The sequence below is a fragment of the Oncorhynchus keta genome, unplaced genomic scaffold (assembly GCF_023373465.1).
Source record: "Oncorhynchus keta strain PuntledgeMale-10-30-2019 unplaced genomic scaffold, Oket_V2 Un_contig_26480_pilon_pilon, whole genome shotgun sequence".
In the NCBI taxonomy this organism is placed as follows: domain Eukaryota; kingdom Metazoa; phylum Chordata; class Actinopteri; order Salmoniformes; family Salmonidae; genus Oncorhynchus; species Oncorhynchus keta.
This window is the reverse complement of record NW_026284992.1, coordinates 1,140-9,374: the sequence shown is the minus strand read 5'-3', so window position 1 is coordinate 9,374 and position 8,235 is coordinate 1,140. Positions and strand designations below refer to the sequence as shown.

General features: G+C 41.0%; 2 long non-coding RNA genes across 33 annotated transcripts; both read right to left on the bottom strand.

Moving 5' to 3' along the window:
- Nucleotides 1–423: 423 nt before the first annotated feature.
- On the bottom strand, nt 424–3,992 carry LOC127922630 (uncharacterized). 18 transcript variants are annotated; one of them, XR_008111787.1, is made up of 7 exons: nt 3,553–3,992; nt 3,025–3,171; nt 2,711–2,854; nt 1,931–2,258; nt 1,591–1,783; nt 1,018–1,115; nt 424–879 (listed from the first exon to the last, which is right to left on the bottom strand). It is a non-coding gene; the product is annotated as an uncharacterized LOC127922630 (long non-coding RNA). The 18 variants fall into 18 exon arrangements; XR_008111795.1 differs by lacking the exon at nt 1,018–1,115; XR_008111790.1 differs by lacking the exon at nt 424–879 and having other exon boundaries at nt 985–1,066.
- A 2,274-nt stretch (nt 3,993–6,266) lies between these two features.
- LOC127922629 (uncharacterized) lies at nt 6,267–7,979 on the bottom strand. 15 transcript variants are annotated; one of them, XR_008111777.1, is made up of 7 exons: nt 7,670–7,979; nt 7,365–7,579; nt 7,142–7,274; nt 6,872–6,961; nt 6,700–6,828; nt 6,610–6,656; nt 6,274–6,300 (listed from the first exon to the last, which is right to left on the bottom strand). It is a non-coding gene; the product is annotated as an uncharacterized LOC127922629 (long non-coding RNA). The 15 variants fall into 15 exon arrangements; XR_008111768.1 differs by lacking the exon at nt 6,274–6,300 and adding an exon at nt 6,323–6,480 and having other exon boundaries at nt 6,700–6,742; XR_008111776.1 differs by having other exon boundaries at nt 6,267–6,300; nt 6,610–6,785; nt 6,872–7,051.
- Nucleotides 7,980–8,235: the final 256 nt, after the last annotated feature.

The window sequence follows — 8,235 nt, the reverse complement described above, 5'->3', positions numbered from 1 at the left end:
GGAATGGGATGGGGCTGGACAGAGACATGTTGAGCTGGGGGAATGGGATGGGGCTGGAGGGAATGGATGGGGCTGGACAGGGACATGTTGAGCTGGGGGAATGGGATGGGGCTGGACAGGGACATGTTGAGCTGGGGGAATGGGATGGGGCTGGACAGGGACATGTTGAGCTGGGGGAATGGGATGGGGCTGGAGAGAATGGGATGGGGCTGGACAGAGACATGTTGAGCTGCGGGGAATGGGATGGGGCTGGAGGGAATGGGATGGGGCTGGACAGAGACATGTTGAGCTGCGGGAATGGGATGGGGCTGGACAGGGACATGTTGAGCTGCGGGGAATGGGATGGGGCTGGACAGGGACATGTTGAGCTGGGGGGGAATGGGATGGGGCTGGACAGAGACATGTTGAGCTGGGGGGGGATGGGGCACTTTGACCAAAATCTAGTTTTGGGGAGGATAATCTACTGACAGCCACCAGTGATAGGGAACACTGATGTCACCTCTCTCTCCATCCAAGGTGTCTGAATAGAGGAGCAGACTGGAGAGGAGATTCAGCAACTCTTAGAGGATAGTGGAAGTGGATTAAAAAATAGATATACTTAATTGTTAGGTCCGTTGCCTTCATCAGCAACCCAGTAATTTATGATTTATTGTTAAGAAATTGGTGTCCATCAGCAAACACAATGACTCCTCCACCACACTGAGATCCTATATGTATGTATTTACTTAATTTAACTCAAGTCAGTTAAGAACAAATTCTTATTTACATTGACGGTATTCATTATAATGGTTGAACAGGACATGTTTATAACCTAAAGTTGATTATAATACCTACTGTTGGGAACAGGACATGTTTATAACCTAAAGTTGATTATAATACCTACTGTTGGGACCACATGTTTATAACCTAAAGTTGATTATAATACCTACTGTTGGGACCACATGTTTATAACCTAAAGTTGATTATAATACCTACTGTTGGGACCACATGTTTATAACCTAAAGTTGATCATAATACCTACTGTTGGGAACAGGACATGTTTATAACCTAAAGTTGATTATAATACCTACTGTTGGGAACAGGACATGTTTATAACCTAAAGTTGATTATAATACCTACTGTTGGGAACAGGACATGTTTATAACCTAAAGTTGACCATAATACCTATTGTTGGGAACAGGACATGTTTATAACCTAAAGTTGACCATAATACCTACTGTTGGGAACAGGACATGTTTGTAACCTAAAGTTGACCATAATACCTATTGTTGGGAACAGGACATGTTTATAACCTAAAGTTGATTATAATACCTACTGTTGGGACCACATGTTTATAACCTAAAGTTGATTATAATACCTACTGTTGGGAACACATGTTTATAACCTAAAGTTGATTATAATACCTACTGTTGGGAAGACATGTTTATAACCTAAAGTTGATTATAATACCTACTGTTGGGAACAGGACATGTTTATAACCTAAAGTTGATTATAATACCTACTGTTGGGAACACATGTTTATAACCTAAAGTTGATTATAATACCTACTGTTGGGAACACATGTTTATAACCTAAAGTTGATTATAATACCTACTGTTGGGAACACATGTTTATAACCTAAAGTTGATTATAATACCTACTGTTGGGAACAGGACATGTTTATAACCTAAAGTTGATTATAATACCTACTGTTGGGAACAGGACATGTTTATAACCTAAAGTTGATTATAATACCTACTGTTGGGAACAGGACATGTTTATAACCTAAAGTTGATCATAATACCTATTGTTGGGAACAGGACATGTTTATAACCTAAAGTTGACCATAATACCTACTGTTGGGAACAGGACATGTTTATAACCTAAAGTTGACCATAATACCTACTGTTGGGAACAGGACATGTTTATAACCTAAAGTTGATTATAATACCTACTGTTGGGAACACATGTTTATAACCTAAAGTTGATTATAATACCTACTGTTGGGAACACATGTTTATAACCTAAAGTTGATTATAATACCTACTGTTGGGAACAGGACATGTTTATAACCTAAAGTTGATTATAATACCTACTGTTGGGACCACATGTTTATAACCTAAAGTTGATTATAATACCTACTGTTGGGAACACATGTTTATAACCTAAAGTTGATTATAATACCTACTGTTGGGAACACATGTTTATAACCTAAAGTTGATTATAATACCTACTGTTGGGAACAGGACATGTTTATAACCTAAAGTTGATTATAATACCTACTGTTGGGAAGACATGTTTATAACCTAAAGTTGATTATAATACCTACTGTTGGGAACAGGACATGTTTATAACCTAAAGTTGATCATAATACCTACTGTTGGGAACAGGACATGTTTATAACCTAAAGTTGATTATAATACCTACTGTTGGGACCACATGTTTATAACCTAAAGTTGATCATAATACCTACTGTTGGGAACAGGACATGTTTATAACCTAAAGTTGATTATAATACCTACTGTTGGGACCACATGTTTATAACCTAAAGTTGATTATAATACCTACTGTTGGGACCACATGTTTATAACCTAAAGTTGATTATAATACCTACTGTTGGGACCACATGTTTATAACCTAAAGTTGATTATAATACCTACTGTTGGGAACACATGTTTATAACCTAAGGTTGATTATAATACCTACTGTTGGGAACACATGTTTATAACACCTACTGTTGGGAACAGGACATGTTTATAACCTAAAGTTGATTATAATACCTACTGTTGGGAACAGGACATGTTTATAACCTAAAGTTGATTATAATACCTACTGTTGGGAACACATGTTTATAACCTAAAGTTGATTATAATACCTACTATTGGGAACACATGTTTATAACCTAAAGTTGATTATAATACCTACTATTGGGAACACATGTTTATAACCTAAGGTTGATTATAATACCTACTGTTGGGAACACATGTTTATAACACCTACTGTTGGGAACAGGACATGTTTATAACCTAAAGTTGATTATAATACCTACTGTTGGGAACAGGACATGTTTATAACCTAAAGTTGATTATAATACCTACTGTTGGGAACAGGACATGTTTATAACCTAAAGTTGATTATAATACCTACTGTTGGGAACAGGACATGTTTATAACCTAAAGTTGATTATAATACCTACTGTTTGGGAACACATGTTTATAACCCTAAAGTTGATTATAATACCTACTGTTAGGAACAGGACATGTTTATAACCTAAAGTTGATTATAATACCTACTGTTGGGAACAGGACATGTTTGTAACCTAAAGTTCATTATAATACCTACTGTTGGGAACAGGACATGTTTATAACCTAAAGTTGATTATAATACCTACTGTTGGGAACACATGTTTATAACCTAAAGTTGATTATAATACCTACTGTTAGAACACATGTTTATAACCTAAAGTTGACCATAATACCTATTGTTGGGAACAGGACATGTTTATAACCTAAAGTTGATTATAATACCTACTGTTGGGAACACATGTTTATAACCTAAAGTTGATTATAATACCTACTGTTGGGAACAGGACATGTTTATAACCTAAAGTTGATTATAATACCTACTGTTGGGAACAGGACATGTTTATAACCTAAAGTTGATTATAATACCTACTGTTGGGAACACATGTTTATAACCTAAAGTTGATTATAATACCTACTGTTGGGAACAGGACATGTTTATAACCTAAAGTTGATTATAATACCTACTGTTGGGAACACATGTTTATAACCTAAAGTTGATTATAATACCTACTGTTGGGAACACATGTTTATAACCTAAAGTTGATTATAATACCTACTGTTGGGAACATACAGCACACTGTGGCCTACAGTCTCTTCCTCCTTGGTGTTATATGGCTTCTTGTACAGTGATAATCTCCTACTAGGAAACACAGAACCTGCTCAAAGCCATTGGCTGTGTGTATTTCTATTGTGTGTCCCGATTACACCACCCTTCTCCCAAAGTGTACACTCGCACACTACCCGTCGTGGATTAAGGTTTGTTATAAGCAAAGTGTGCAAGACAAACAGTTCGGGAGAAGGCAGGATGATCGGGAGACTGGTTGTTATGTTCTTGTAGAGGACCATGATGTTGTAGTCACTGGTGGTTGTTGTTGGTCTTCCTGTCCAGTAGGGGGCTCCACCACATACGCCCGCATAGACATCACAGCCTCAGAGACAGCTCAGAGAGTAGCAGCAGAACACGCCCAGGGGAGAGAGGACAGGCTGATGGAGCTGGAGGAGAACACGCCCAGGGGAGAGAGGACAGGCTGATGGAGCTGGAGGAGAACACGCCCAGGGGAGAGAGGACAGGCTGATGGAGCTGGAGGAGAACACGCCCAGGGGAGAGAGGACAGGCTGATGGAGCTGGAGGAGAACACGCCCAGGGGAGAAAGAGGACAGAAAGAAGAGGCACCCTGCAGTCTCTCCTCTCTCTCACACTCACACACACATCTACCTGAAATGATTTGAGTGTTTTCTTGTAAATAGTAACTGCTTTGTTTGCCAAGAGATTATTTATTAACTTGTTTTATATTTAGCCACCCTCTGCCTTGATGACAGCTTTGCAAACTCTTGGCATTCTCTCAACCAGCTTCATCTGGAATGCTTTTCCAACTGTCGTGAAGGAGTTCCCACATATGCTGAGCACTTGTTGGCTGCTTTTCCTTCACTCTGCAGTCCAACTCATCCCAAACCATCTCATTTATGTTGAGATCAGCTGATTGTGGAGGCCAGGTCATCTGATGCAGCACTCCATCACTCTCCTTCTCGGTCAAATAGCCCTTACACAGCCTGAAGCTGTGTTGGGTCATTGTCCTGTTGAAAAACAAATGATAGTCCCACTAAGCGCAAACCTGATGGGATGGCGTATCGCTGTAGAATGCTGTGGTAGTCATGCTGGGTAAGTGTGCCTTGAATTCTAAATAAATCAGACAGTGTTTCCAGCAAAGCACCATCACACCACCTCCTCCTCCCTGCTTCACGGTGGGAACCACACATGCAGAGATCATCCGTTCACCTCGTCTGCATCTCACAAAGACACACCGGTTGGAAACAAAAATCTAAAATTTGGACTCATCAGACCAAAGGACAGATTTACCCCAGTCTAATGTCCATTGCTCGTGGTTCTTGGCCCAAGCCAGTCTCTTCTTATTATTGTTGTCCTTTAGTAGTGTTTTCTTTGCAGCAATTCGACCATGAAGACCTGATTCACACTCTCCTCTGAACTCTGTGAAGCATTTATTTGGGCTGCAATTTCTGAGGCTGGTAAGTCTAACTTAGCAGCAGAAGTAACTCTGGGTCTTCCTTTCCTGTGGCGGTCCTCATGAGAGCCAGTTTCATAATAGCGCTTGATGGTTTGTAAGACTGCACTTGAAGAAAGTTTAAAAGTTCTTGAAATGTTCCGTATCGACTGACCTTCATGTCTTAAAGTAATGATGGACAGTTGTTTCTCTTTGCTTATTTGAGCTGTTCTTGACATATGGACTTGGTATTTTACCAAATAGGGCTAACTTCTGTATATCACCCCTACCTTGTCACAGCACCACTGATTGGCTCAAACGCATTAAGGAAAGAAATTAACTTAACAAGGTACACCTGTTCATTGAAATGCATTCCAGGTGACTTGAATCATGAATCTGGTTGAGAGAATGCCAAGAGTGTGCAAAGCTGTCATCAAGGCAAAGGGTGGCTTCTTTGTAGAATCTCAAATATAAAATAAATTGATTTGTTTAACACTTTTTTGGTTACTACATGATTCCATATGTGTTACTTCACCGTTTTGATGTCTTCAATATTATTCTACAATGTAGAAAATAGTAAAAAATAAAGTAAAACCCTGGGATTTTTTTTTAACCAGGCAAGTCAGTTAAGAACAAATTCTTTTTTTTTTCAATGACGGCCTGGGAACAGTGGGTTAACTGCCTTGTTCAGAGGCAGAAAGGGCAGATTTGTACCTTGTCAGCTCGGGGATTTGAACTTGCAACCTGGAATGAGGTGTGTCCAAACTTTTGACTGGTACTGTATATACAAAAACATAATTTTATACTCGGCAGCATGACATTTAGTAAAGTGTCCACATAGGCTGGGATTCAATCAAGGCAAGTTGAAGAGCACCGGACAGTCAACAAAATATAATCCACGCTGGCACCGACATGCCTCTGCAAGGCATGAGCCTAGAACTGAAGGATGAATGAACTACTCAGTTACCACGTCCTGAAGACAGAACTACTCAGTTACCACATCCTAAAGCCTAGATCTGAAGACAGAACTACTCAGTTACCACGTCCTAAAGCCTAGAACTGAAGGATGAATGAACTACTCAGTTACCACGTCCTAAAGCCTAGATCTGAAGACAGAACTACTCAGTTACCACGTCCTAAAGCCTAGATCTGAAGGATGAATGAACTACTCAGTTACCACGTCCTAAAGCCTAGATCTGAAGACAGAACTACTCAGTTACCACGTCCTAAAGCCTAGACCTGAAGACAGAACTACTCAGTTACCACGTCCTAAAGCCTAGACCTGAAGACAGAACTACTCAGTTACCACGTCCTAAAGCCTAGACCTGAAGGATGAATGAACTACTCAGTTACCACATCCTAAAGCCTAGACCTGAAGACAGAACTACTCAGTTACCACGTCCTAAAGCCTAGACCTGAAGACAGAACTACTCAGTTACCACATCCTAAAGCCTAGACCTGAAGACAGAACTACTCAGTTACCACATCCTAAAGCCTAGACCTGAAGACAGAACTACTCAGTTACCACGTCCTAAAGCCTAGACCTGAAGACAGAACTACTCAGTTACCACGTCCTAAAGCCTAGACCTGAAGGATGAATGAACTACTCAGTTACCACATCCTAAAGCCTAGACCTGAAGACAGAACTACTCAGTTACCACGTCCTAAAGCCTAGACCTGAAGACAGAACTACTCAGTTACCACGTCCTAAAGCCTAGATCTGAAGGATGAATGAACTACTCAGTTACCACATCCTAAAGCCTAGACCTGAAGACAGAACTACTCAGTTACCACATCCTAAAGCCTAGATCTGAAGGATGAATGAACTACTCAGTTACCACGTCCTAAAGCCTAGACCTGAAGACAGAACTACTCAGTTACCACGTCCTAAAGCCTAGATCTGAAGACAGAACTACTCAGTTACCACGTCCTAAAGCCTAGATCTGAAGGATGAATGAACTACTCAGTTACCACGTCCTAAAGCCTAGACCTGAAGGATGAATGAACTACTCAGTTACCACGTCCTAAAGCCTAGACCTGAAGACAGAACTACTCAGTTACCACGTCCTAAAGCCTAGACCTGAAGACAGAACTACTCAGTTACCACGTCCTAAAGCCTAGACCTGAAGACAGAACTACTCAGTTACCACGTCCTAAAGCCTAGACCTGAAGACAGAACTACTCAGTTACCACGTCCTAAAGCCTAGACCTGAAGACAGAACTACTCAGTTACCACGTCCTAAAGCCTAGACCTGAAGACAGAACTACTCAGTTACCACGTCCTAAAGCCTAGATCTGAAGGATGAATGAACTACTCAGTTACCACGTCCTAAAGCCTAGACCTGAAGACAGAACTACTCAGTTACCACGTCCTAAAGCCTAGACCTGAAGACAGAACTACTCAGTTACCACGTCCTAAAGCCTAGACCTGAAGACAGAACTACTCAGTTACCACGTCCTAAAGCCTAGACCTGAAGACAGAACTACTCGGATATGCTCCAGGCCCCAGAAACTGGGGGGTTTCGAACCCACAACCAGGTCTAGGAGATTGCCGATCTACACACCCCCTGGTGCCACCAGGAACCCTTCGCTCTGTGACCTGTTCAAACTGGATATTTCAACCTCACACACCGGTCTGTTAGAGTTAAGATGGAAAACAAACAACCATCTGTTTAAAATAACAACCGTCTGGTTACTGCCGTAGGGTTGAACTAACAACCGTCTGGTTACTGCCGTAGGGTTGAACTAACAACCGTCTGGTTACTGCCGTAGGGTTGAACTAACAACCGTCTGGTTACTGCCGTAGGGTTGGACTAACAACCGTCTGGTTACTGCCGTAGGGTTGAACTAACAACCGTCTGGTTACTGCCGTAGGGTTGAACTAACAACCGTCTGGTTACTGCCGTAGGGTTGAACTAACAACCATCTGGTTACTGCCGTAGGGTTGAACT